Consider the following 12,683-nt stretch of genomic DNA (forward strand, 5'->3'; position numbering starts at 1 on the left):
AAAGGATGTAAATGCATTTGAAAAGACAAGGACTGAAGAGGGCTTTGTACGTTGGAGATCACGTCTCACTGACTCGGTGTAATCTTTTGACGAAGTGATGAAGATGATTGATGAAGGCAGGAGAGTGGATGTTGTCTTTATGGAATTCAGTAAGAAAACCTAAATGTTCAACATGGTAGACTGGTTAGCAAGGTTAGACTGGCTGGGATCCAGGGAGAACTCGCCATTTAGATCCAAAATGTTCTTGAATATTGGAGACAGGCCGTGACAGTGGACATTTATTCATTAAACTTGGAGACCTGTGACCAGTGGCGTGCCGCAAAGATCAATAGTGGGTCCACTGCCTTTTGTCACTGATACAAATCATTTACATTTGAGTATATGAAGTATGGTCAGTAAGGTTGTAGAGAATTACAAATTTCATCGACCGTGAAGAATGATCTCTCAGACTATAATGGGACCTTGTTAAGGTGAGCCGAGGAGTGGCAGATAGAGTATATTTTAGTTTCATGTGAGGTGTTTCATTTTGGCAGACAAATCAAGACAAGACATGATAGAACTCCATCGAAATTATTGAATCCCTACAGTTAGGAAACAGGCTTTTCGGCCCATGGAGGCCACACCGAACCTCTAAACAGTATCACACTGGACAAACCCCTACCCTATCCCTATGAACCTGCATTTCCCATGCCTAATGCACCTCCCCTACACAACCCTGGGTACGGTGCGCAATATAGCATGGCCAATCTACCCTTACCTGTATATCCTTATACTGTCGGAGTAAAACATAGCACCCGCAGGAAACTCACACAGACACGGGGAGAATGTACAAACTCCACACAGCAAGTCATTCAATGATGGAATTAAACCCAGGTCGCTGCCCTGTGAGGCAGCAAAGCTAGCCTCGTGGTGCAGGTTCTCCATTCCTTGAAAGTGCTGTCACAGGTAGACAGCGCAGTGATGAAGGCACTTGGTGATCTTCCCTTTTTTGGTGCATGCTTTGAGGCGAAGCATTTACATGACATGTTAAATGTGTACAGGACATTGGTTTGGCCACTTTTTCAATATTGCCTTTAATTCTGATCTCCCTGCTGTCAGAAAGGCGTTGTCAAACTTGAAAGGGTGCAGAAGAGATTTAAAAGAATGTTGCAGAGGTTGGAGGGTCAGAATGACAGGGAGAGTTTGAATAGGCTGGGACTATTTTCAAGTGTTGAGGCTGAGGGGGGACCGTAAAGGGGTTTATAAAATCATGAGGCGAATAGATAAGGTAAACAGTCAATGTCTTTTCCCAGGATAGACGAGTCCAAAATTAGAAGACAAAGGTTTAAGGTGAGAGGAGAAAGATTTTAAAAGGGACATGAGGGACAACATTTTCACACAGAGTCTGCTGCGTGTATGGATTGAACAGACAAAAGAGGTGGTGGAGGCAGGTACAGTTACACCATGTAAACGGCATTTGGATGGATACATGAATGGGAAGTGTTTAGAGGGAGATGGGCCAACTGCTGGCAAGGGGGACGAGATTACTGTAGGATATTTGGCGGTATGGATGACCAGACCGAACGATCTTTTTCCGTGCTGTAGATCTCTGAGAGTCTATTGACTCTTCAGTGTATAACACGGGAACAGAAGGAGGCCATTCAACATCTGAATTCTGCCAATCGGCTTGTTTGCTCAATTACTGAGAGTAAAATACAAAATTACATCATTCAGATTTTGATGGTGCTTTACAGAAACAGGAGAAAGGCCTTTAGTCAAGAAAAGCTGAAAAGAATGTGAAGAGGCCATTCAGTCCCTCACCTCCATTCCACAGGAGCAGCAGGTGAGCACAGCGCTATTGGAACCTGTAAGTCAGGAGCAGGAGGAGGACATGTATTTTCACAAACTTGGGATCAGGACGGACTCATTCAACTGCTTGAAACTGTGACACAGGAACAGGAGACTCAACTGTTCCAGACTGGGACACAGGAACAGGAGGCAGTCACTCAACTGCTCAAAACTGGGGCACAGGGAAATCTGGAGGCTACTGAGGCCCGAGGATCCTGTTACGCAGGAACAGGTGGAGGGGACTCACTCCCCACCAGTATGGGACACTGGGAGAGAAGGGGAGTTTGCTTGGAACAAACAGAAATAGATGAATAAGTTGCATCAGTGGTCCATTCAATCCTGCCCCAACATTCACTAAGACCACGGCTGATCTGAAGGTGATTCCCTCATTCCATTTTACGGGGACTGTCCTCTCTGCAGCCTCTGCTCCATTTGTTGGTCATGTTGCAGACTCAGATACTGTAACAACAGTTACCATGACTCATCCAGAGGGATGGGTCAAACCGGATCATTCAGGATTTGAAAAGTCCAATCACAAGAATGAAAACACAAAATAAAGGCATTGCCAGATATTTAGTTCTATCACATTCGCAATCCAACTCAAATAACCAGCCCATCCATTACATATTCAGGATGGAGCACTATGTAGATCCGGCTAATGTCTGCTGAATGCAACCCAGCTATATCCAGAGTGAAACTCTGTGCAGCCCGCACCAATGCTGGATCTATAATCCTGGGCTAAATGTCCAGCGTGGGGGGCTGTGCAGACCACACTGGTTCATTCATATATAAACCCAGATTGTTGCATTGTTCGGTAACACCGTGTTCGATCGCAGCTCAGTGTGGGGAAACTTGCAACCAATTTTGGAACTGATAGGATGTGCAGCTCCCATCCATTTTCAGCTCCATATCTCCACTGTGCCTTGACAAGGGATGTTGCGAATGTGAAAGTCACTGCGAGGAAGAGATGTAAATGAAACGATTTAAATACCAATAGTTCTGATTAAGGCGCGTATCACTCTAGTATTTAAAGATGAAATAACTGAGACACTATCCAATGAGATTTTGTAAATGATGCAAACAAGTAAGGGGGGATGGTGATGTTATAGTGGTTGTACTATATGTCTTCAAATAATCAATGGGAATTAGAAGAACAAATATGCAGGGAGACTGGCGAGACTTGCAGGAGCAATAGGTTTGTCATAATAGGTGATTTTAATTATCCTAACATAGACGGGGACTTCCAGAGGGTGAAGAACTTAGATGGAACGTAATTTGTTAGGTGTGTTCCCCACAAGCAATTTTTAGAGTATCCTACTCGGGAAGGGACAAACTCGACCTACTGTTGGGAAATAGGAATGGATAGGTGAAAGAGATAAAGCGCGGGAACATTTTGGGAAAAGTGACCAGAGCTGTATTAATGTTAAAATAGTTATGTTAGGGAGAAAATTGGTCCACAGATCCCAGTTCCAAATTGTTGGAATTAGACAGGGGATTTCAGGGCTTGATTGGAGTAGTGTAAAAGGATTCAGGGAAAGTGGGAGGGCTTCAATAGTGAGATAGTTCGAGTTCAAGGTCGATATGTTTCTGTGATGGTGAAGGGAAAGTGAGGCTGGAAGAGAGAACCCTGGATGACAAGGAATATTGAGGCTCTGACCAGAATAAAAGGAGGCGTCACTCAGGAACAGGTAGCTGGGACCAAGGGAATCTCTGGAGGTACACAGGGGATACAGGAGTTTACTGAAGAAGGAAATCAGCAGGGCTAAAGTGGGGTATGAGATAGCCTTGGCTGGGCAGATTAGGGTGAATCCAAATTCAGTCTAGTTAAGAACAACTGGAGAGAGAATACGAAGCCTTAAAATCCAAAATGGGCATGCATGTGTAAAACTTCAAGAGATGAATGAGGTCCTCAATTTCCCCTCTGTGTTTATTATGAAGAAAGACATGAAGACCTGTGACCTTTGGGATGTTAGTTGCGATATCTTGGTACAGTCAATATCACAGTAGAGGTGTTGTTGGACATATTAGAATGCACAAAGTCAGATAAATTTCTTGGTCCTGACCAGGTATAGCTAGGAGCACTGCACAAGGCGAGAGAATATAGTTCAGGGGCAAGGTTCCAGAAGACTGGGCAGTAGCAAATGTTGTGCCCTTATTCAGAAGGGCTGCAAAGAAAAGCCTGGGAAATATAGACCAGTAAGTTTCACATCTGTTTCTGGAAACCCTTGAGAAAGTACGCAGATATAAGAAATGCATGCATTTGGAAAGACAGAGTTTGACTTGGAGCAGTCAGCATAGCTTTGTGCCTGGCAGATCATGCCTTAGAATTTTTGTTAGAGCTTTTGAGGAAGTGACCAGGAAGATTGACGACGGCAGGGTGGTAAGCATATTCTGTATGGATTTCAGTAAGGGCTTTGATAAGTTTCCACATGGTAGGCCGCTCTAGAAGTTTAGATCGAATGGACTCCAATGTAAACTCGCAAATTGGTGACACAGTTGGCTTGACGTTATGAAGCAAATGTCTATGGTGGAGGTATGCTTGTCAAACTGGAGGCCTGTAACTAGTGGAGTGCCTCAGTGTTCGGTCCTGGGCCCATTGCTGTTTGTTACTTATATCAATGATTTGGACCAGAGTGAACAACGCAAGGTTAGTAAGTTGGCACATGACGCTAAATTAGGAGACATCATTTACAGTGAGGAACTTTATCAGAAATTGCAGCAGTACCCTGATCAGCTGGGGAAGTGGGCTGAGAAATAGCAAATGGAGTTTAATATAGATAAGTGTCTTGCATTTACGAAAGTCAAATCCCGGTAGGAATTTAATGACGAATTATAGTGCCTTAAGGCATGTACTGCAACAAAAGGACGTTGGAGATCAGGTGCACGCTTGTCTGAAATTTGAGTCATAGGTACACAGGACAGTGAAGAAGGCTGTTGGCGCATTGGCCTTCATCAACGCATTGAGTATAGAAGTTGGGACGTTATGTTGCAGTTGTGTAGGATGTTGGTAAGGCTGTATTGGAGTATTGTGCTCAGTTTTGTTCAGCTTGCTCTAGAAAGGATATTATTGAACAAGAAAGTACGTCGAACAAATTTCCAAAGATGTTCCCTGGGCTAAAGGTTCTAAGTAATAGGTAGAGGTTGGACAGATAAGAGCTTATTTCTTTAGAACGTAGGAAACTGAAAGTGTTCTTATAGAAGTGTAGCTCTTATAAAATCATGGGAGGCGTGCATGTGGTGAATACTTCAAAATTTTTTCCCAAGGTTGTGGAATCGAGGACTAGAGGACATCCATTAATGTTTGGAAAGGATAAAGAGTATAAAAAGGAAACTGAGGGGCAACTTTTTTACATGGAGTGTGGCACGCATATGGACTGAGCTGTCAGTGGAAGTGATTGAGGTGGGTACAATAACAACATTGAGAAGACATTTGGACAAATACACAGATAGGAAATGATTAGAGGGATACAGAACAAGGACAGGGGAATGGGATGAGTCTGGATGGACATTTTGGTTGCCATGGACCAGCTGGGCCAAATAGCCAGTCATACTGGCAGTCTCATGCAGTTTGACTGCAAATGAGTGTATTTTGGGATGGAGACAGGGTGGGGGGGCGGGGGGGGGGGAGACTGAGATAAAATGTCATGGAAGGATATATTCACCGGTTCAGAATGCTGAAATGAAGATATTCCGATAGTATCATGCAACACAGGTCAGTATTTCGAAGAATTATGAGTGAAAGGGATATTGCTGTGAGTTCAGGCGATGCAGAGTTTTGGATGAGCATTTGTTCTGCAGCTTTGTACCTGGGAGTGAGGACAGCAGAGTCTTCACCTCACTGGGCTGAACCGAACAAAAAACTGTCTCAGTGACATTTTCATTGAGTGTGACAGAGGGGTTGTCTGCACGAGGCCGAGCTAGTTTCATGGTGCTATCTTACCAAACTCATCTCATTAACTGCACATCCTACTCCATAGTGTCCCTTTCATATAATGCCAGCCCGATTCTCCCAACCATCATGACTGGATGTACTCACAGTCGCCCGTATGTTCCTGGATATTCCGTAATCGCTGACACTGGTGCCATCTTTAAAAGATCAAAAGCACACGGTTGCGCTTTCTCAGTTTGGAGCTGCCCTGCACATTTTCCCCAAGCATGGCAATGAAGAGGAAATTACGCTAAGGTTTGTCGACAGCAGCACGGAGGTCCCGGTGGATGCGCTAGTACAAAAGGGGACCATTCTCTTCCCAGAGGGGGCCACACTACCAGATCCACCGAGCATGGTCTGAGCTCACCACCCAGCTCAGTGCAGTATCTGCGGTCTGAAGAAATGTCCAGCAAAACAGGGACAAGCATCAATAACCTTCCACATTCTGTCAGGATAAGGGTCACCGTATTCTCTCTGCTCCCTCACACTCACTGTATGTCTATGATAGCACCGATCCCTGAACAAGGCTCATGCTCCACCACTCTCACTACTGCATACAGCACCTCCCCTCTCTTTCTCTCTTGCCTTTCTAATGCCCCCCACATAGTTAGAGAATATTCTGGGGATTGTCAATTATGGAATGTTCCAGGTATTGTTCCAACTTATTCCCAGTTTCAGGAAAACGGCTGTGCCCCAGTGCGTAACACTAAAGATGATGGAGTAGAGATGTACGTTTTTCAAATCACACACAATTAAATTCCATCATGAGGCCATTCGGTACTTCAAATATGCTCCAACATTCAATACGTTTGGGGGTGATCTGATGGTTTTCTCAGCTCCATGTTACAGGAACTTTCAGTCATTCAACCCCCAGGTTCCTGTTACAGAGCAGACGATTCACAGACACTTCATACCTCGTGTTTCTTCCACCATGTGTTCAGAAGGCATTTCCCATGGGGATGGCCTCTCCTTTCAATATATTTCATTTGATTTATAAATTCATACAATAGTCAGCATGCTTTCCACAGACCAATCAAAAACATGCACTTATTTTATGGTTATCGGTATTCAACCACAATTCGTCATTCTGGTTATTTCACTTGTCTCACCTTATTGTATTCAGCCAAAGACAGCTTCCAAACACTTGTCTCATAATAAAATACAATTTCGAGCAGAGAACGTTTTTGTATCAAATACACCTTTTTCCTTGTCATTAAAATTTCTCTTGCCCTTTTTCTGCGGCTGATTCTGTCTGTAGCAGTTACAAGTCTCCCACTCAGTTGGTTGGATGGTTGGTTTGTGATCCAGAGGGAGGCCACCAGCGCAGTTTCAATTCCCCACAATTCCCCAGAGGCTACCATGAAGGGGATCCTCTCTCAACCTCACCCTATCACCCGTGTGGTGACCTTCAACGTAAACCACCACGAGTGGTCTCTTTACTGAGAGTTATTTGGGACTCTAATCTATCCATATTAGCATTTTAATTTTTAGCAAAATTTTTTATTGAAAAAGGTTTTTATTATTATTATATTAAACCAATAACAAAACAACTCAAATAACTGAACAAAATTACACCCATGTGCATGTATATACAAAATAAGTTAGAGTCTCTAAACGGACAGAAGAAAAACAAAAATAACAATAAATAATAAATAAATAATAACAAAGTGATGGCTCTCGTTCTTCGAAGCATCAACTGATACACATTCATACGTTCATAATTCCTAATATCTGATTCATTAGACAATATCGTCATGGCTATATAAAAGACCTTTTTACAGTGGCAAGTAAGCATGCATCGCGGTAATCCAGAAAGGGTTGCCATATCTTATATAAATCTCTGCTTTTCGGTGCACCATACTAATGAGAACGACCAAAGGGATATTCTCCATGACGAGCTTACAACGACCCAATAGACACGGGGGTTTTCAGACATCCAAAACAACAGAATATTTTTCCTAGCACAGGAAGTATGGGGGAGATACTAAAGGAGTATTGTGCATCAGTATTTACTGTGGAAAATGATATGGAAGATATAAATTTAACTGAAATAGATGGTGACACCTTTCAAAATGTCGATATTACAGACGAGGAAGTGCTGGATGTCTTGAAGCGGGTAAAGGTGGATAAATCCCCAGGACCTGATCGGGTGACCCCAGAACTCTGTGGGAAGCTAGAGAAGTGATTGCTGGGCGTCCTGCTGAGATATTTGTAATATGGATAGTCACAGGTGAGGTGCCGGAAGACTGGAGGTTCGCTAACGCTGTTTTATTGAATAAGAAGGGTGTTAAGTACAAGCCAGGGAACTACAGACCAGTGAGCCTGACGTTGGTGATGGGCATGTTGTTGGAGCGAATCGTGAGGGCCAGGATGTGCTTGCATTTGGAAAGGCAAGGACTGATTAGGGATAGTCAACTTGGCTTTGTGCGTGAGAAATCATGTCTCACAAACTTGATTTAGATTCTTGAGGAAGTAACAAAGAGGATTGAGGAGGGCAGAGGGGTAGATGTGATCAAATGGACTTCACTAAGGGTTTTGATGAGGTTCCCCATGGGAGACTGAATGGCATGGTTAGATCTCATGGAATACATGGAGAACGAGCCATTTGGATACAGGACTGGCTCAAAGGTAGAAAACATAGGGTGGTGGTGAAGGGTTGTTTTTCAGACTGGAGGCCTGTGACAATTTCAGTGCCACAAGGATCGGTGCAGGACTCACTACATTTTGTCATTGACATAAATGATTTGGATGCAAGCATAAGAGGTACAATTAGTAAGTTTGCAGATGACACCAAAATTGGAGGTGTAGTGGAGAGCGGAGAAGGTCACCTCAGATTGATCAAATGGCCAATGGGCTGAGAAGTGGCAGATGAAGTTTGATTCAGATAAATGCGAGGTGCTGCATTTTGGGAAAGAAAATCTTAGCAGGACTTTTACACTTAATGGTAAGATCGCAGAGAGTGTTGCTGAACAAAGAGACCTTGGAGTGCAGGTTCAAAGCTCCTTGAAAGGGGAGTTGCAGGTAGATAGGAGAGTGATGAAGGCGTTTCCTTTATTGGTCAGAGTTTAGAGTACAGGAGTTGTAAGATCATGTTGCGGCTGTATAGGACACTAGTTCGGCCAGTGTTGGAATAGTGCGTGCAATTCTGGTCTCCTTCCTATCGGAAAGATGTTGTGAAACTTGAAAGGTTCAGAAAAGATTTCACGTATGTTGCCAGCGTTGGAGGATTTGAGCTATAGAGAGAGGCTGAACAGACTGGGGCTGTTTTTCCTGGAGTGTCGAAGGCTGAGTGCTAACATTATAGAGTTTTACAAAGTTATGAGGGACATGGATAGGTTAAATAGGTAAAGTCTTTTCCCAGGGGTCGGGGAATCAGAACGAGAGGGTATAAGTTTAGGGTGAGAGGCGAAAGATATAATGGAGAACTACAGGGCAACTATTTCATACAGAGAATGGTAAATGTCTGGAATGAACTGCCAGGTGATGACAGGGAGGCTGATAAAAGTGCAACATTTAAGAGGCATCTGGATGGGTAAATGAATAAGAAGGGTTTGGAGGGATATGGGCCGGGTGCTGGCAGGTGGGTTTAGATTGGTTTGGGATATCTGGCCGGCATGGTCGGGTTGGACCAAAGGGTCTATTTCCATGCTGTACATCTCTATGACTCTATGACTCTATGACTTATATTAATCTCTTTTTTTTTGTTGCACCATGATGGTGTGAAAGTCCAAAGGGATATTCTACATGATGAGTTTACAAAGTCCCAACAGATCCGGGGAGTTGTCAGACATACAACACAACATAATATTTTCCCTAGCCCAGAAAGTAAGGATATTTTTTTTTCCCATGTGCATCTGTGTAAGATACTCTGGGCAGGCCCAGGAAAAGAGAAACCAGGTTCACCTCCAATTCGGCCCCAAGACCCACTCTAGCACAACTAACGCAGTGCTCCAATATATACGATGCCTGCAGCAGGACCACATGCAATGAGTCAGAGTGCCTGTAGTCATTCTGCATTTCGGACACGCTGAAGATAATCCCACTTCGAATTTTGAGGGAAAATCTGGGGTCAGATGGACCATGTGAAAAATTTTCAACTGCATGGAATGGGTCCTATTTCAGATCAAAATACTTAGAGCATTTTCACAAATATCCTCCCATGTCTCCGAAGAGATCTAAACCCCCAACTCTCTCGCACAGACGTCACGAAGCTGCACAGTCTTGTCTGAGTGGACACTATCGAACTAATGACAAAGGGTACTAACAGAGAGCGTATTCTTAGCAGTAAGAACCCACTTCTCTGTATCGGATCTATAAGTGTCTGTTCAAAGTAATTTTTTAATCCAATCTCTAATTTAGAAAAAAACAGAGAGAGTCTCTCCTAGGTAGCGGATACTTACGAATTATTTGACCAAATGATATAATTTTTTTCTCCCTCAAGTAACACGTGGTGGCTCAGTGCTTTGCACTGCTGACTCACAACACCTGGGTCATGGGTTTGGTTCCAGCCTTGGGTGAGTGGCTGTGCGGAGTTAGTATATTCTCAACTGTGTCTGCGTAGGTTTCCTCCCACAGTCACGCAGATGTGCAAGTTAGATGAATTGGTCATTGCTAAATCGCTCATAGTGTTCCAGGATCTGTAAGTTGGGGCATTAACCAGGGTTAATATAGCATGGTAGGGGAATGGGTGTGGGTGGGTTACTCTTCAGAGGGTCTAAGTGGGCTTGCTGGGCCCAAGGACCTGATTCCACACTGCAGTGCTTATACTAATTCCATATCACCTAAACAAGGTATCCCCCCCCCCCACCCCCCCACCCCCCCCCCCCCCCCCCCCCCCCCCCCCCCGCTGCCCACAGTTTAAATCTGGAATCCATTATCCCTGGTTGACAACCTGGTATACCAATTATAGGGGTTAAGAAACATGGTTTTGGCTGTATTGCCCTCAATCTGACGGATTGTCCTTCATGCTTTAACAGTATTGATCATCATTAGTTTCTGACAATACTCCATAAACGTTGTCAATTTATCGAAGAACGGCAGACTAAAAGGGTTCACCTTGTCTGAGAGGGCTCAATGTCTAGCCATATTGACGCCAAGACCACAGCGGTCCTGGCACTCAAATACGTTGAAAAAAAACTTAATTGATTGCTATTAATCAGGGAGATCAACTCCCCACAATCTTTGGGGCAGTTGCAATTTTGTTAGCTTGATAAAGAATCGCTTATGGTGCCAAATAAAAAAGCTAAACCAGCCATTTTGTTAAAAAAAAACTTTGATTAGATTACTTACAGTGTGGAAACAGGATCTTCGGCCCAACAAGTCCACACCGACCCGCCGAAGCACAACCCACCCACACCCATTCCCTTACATTTACCCCTTCACCTAACACTATGGGCAATTTAGCATGGCCGATTCACCTAACCTGCACATTTTTCTACTGTTGGAGGAAACCGGAGCACCCAGAGAAAACCCACGCAGACACGGGGAGAATGTGCAAACTCCACGCAGTCAGTCGCCTGAGGTGGGAAGTGAACCGGGTCACTGGAAGTATGAGGCAGCAGTGTTAACCACTGTGTCACAGTCAGCCCACATGCCTCAACTGTCTGGGAAACATAAAAAAAAGCATTCACACGGGGTGTAGGAAATGAAGAAGGACATTCATTTTAATAACAGCTCTCCGACCTAGCCAGGATTTTGGAAATGCCTCCCATCCTTGAAGGTCTTGTTTAATTTTGTCCAACAAATGGACATAGTTCACGTTAAATAAATGATCAAAGACAGATGTAATGAATATACTGAAATAGGGAAACCACCCCCGTGACCATTTAAAAGGAAACCAGGATTTAGCCTCAGTATCAGGTATTTACCTAAGATCTCCCATAGGCATGGCCTTCAACTTTGTAAAATTAATCTTATCGCCCAGAAAGGCAACAAGCGAATTAATGCATTGCATCACATTACCTACCGAAATTGCGGGATTTGACAAAAAACATAACACCCTCATCTGCATACAATGTAATCTTTCGTGACTTCTATCCCATGTCTGGGGCAGATATGTTGCTATCCTACGGATGGCCTCCGCCAGTGGCTCAATCCCCAACGTAAACAACAATGGTGAAAGGTGTCAATCTTGTCGGCTGCCTGGAGAAATATTAATATTACTGGTTGGCCACATCATTAGTGAGAACTGCAGACAGAGGATCACGGTAAATGACCCTCACCCACTTGATAAAAACTTTGCGTAGACCAAACCATTTTAATGTACAGAAGAAATCCGGCCACTGAACCCAATCAAATGCCTTCCCTCATCTAAAGAGATCAATAATCCCTGGACAGATTGATGTTGACACTCTTGGATTATATTGAGTAACCACTTAACATTGTCGGAAAATCTGCCGCCCTTTATAAAGCCTGTTTGGTCCTCTTAGGGAATGGATGGCAGCAAAGTTTCCAGCCTTAATGCACGGGTTTCAGACGGGATTTTGAGACCAACATTTAAAAGTGAGATTGGCGTGTAAGAAGCACAATCCTCCCGGGTCTTCATTTCTTCAGCATCAGAGAGATGAGCCTCTCTTAAGGATGGAGGGAGGGGTTTGTGACTGTATGAGTGACGGAACACGTTAAACATCAGCCCTGACAATAGGTTTATAAATTATCTATAAACTTCATGAGGAAATCTGTCAGGAATGTGCACCTTTACATTCTGAAGTTGCTTCACACCCTCCTGCGCTGACAATGGTGCATTAAGGCGCATCACCTATTCAGGGGTTACTTCTGGAAGACCCAGGTTCTTGAAAAATGACTCCATCTTAATCCATCTATCCTCAAAATGTTCAGGCTGAAATAATTTGGTGAAAATTCTCGGACAGGAGGCATTAATCTTTTTGGAATTGAAGGTAAGGATCCAAGTACCTTTCCTATTTGAGGT

Source organism: Chiloscyllium punctatum, chromosome 4 (genome assembly GCF_047496795.1).
Source record: "Chiloscyllium punctatum isolate Juve2018m chromosome 4, sChiPun1.3, whole genome shotgun sequence".
NCBI classification, from domain to species: domain Eukaryota; kingdom Metazoa; phylum Chordata; class Chondrichthyes; order Orectolobiformes; family Hemiscylliidae; genus Chiloscyllium; species Chiloscyllium punctatum.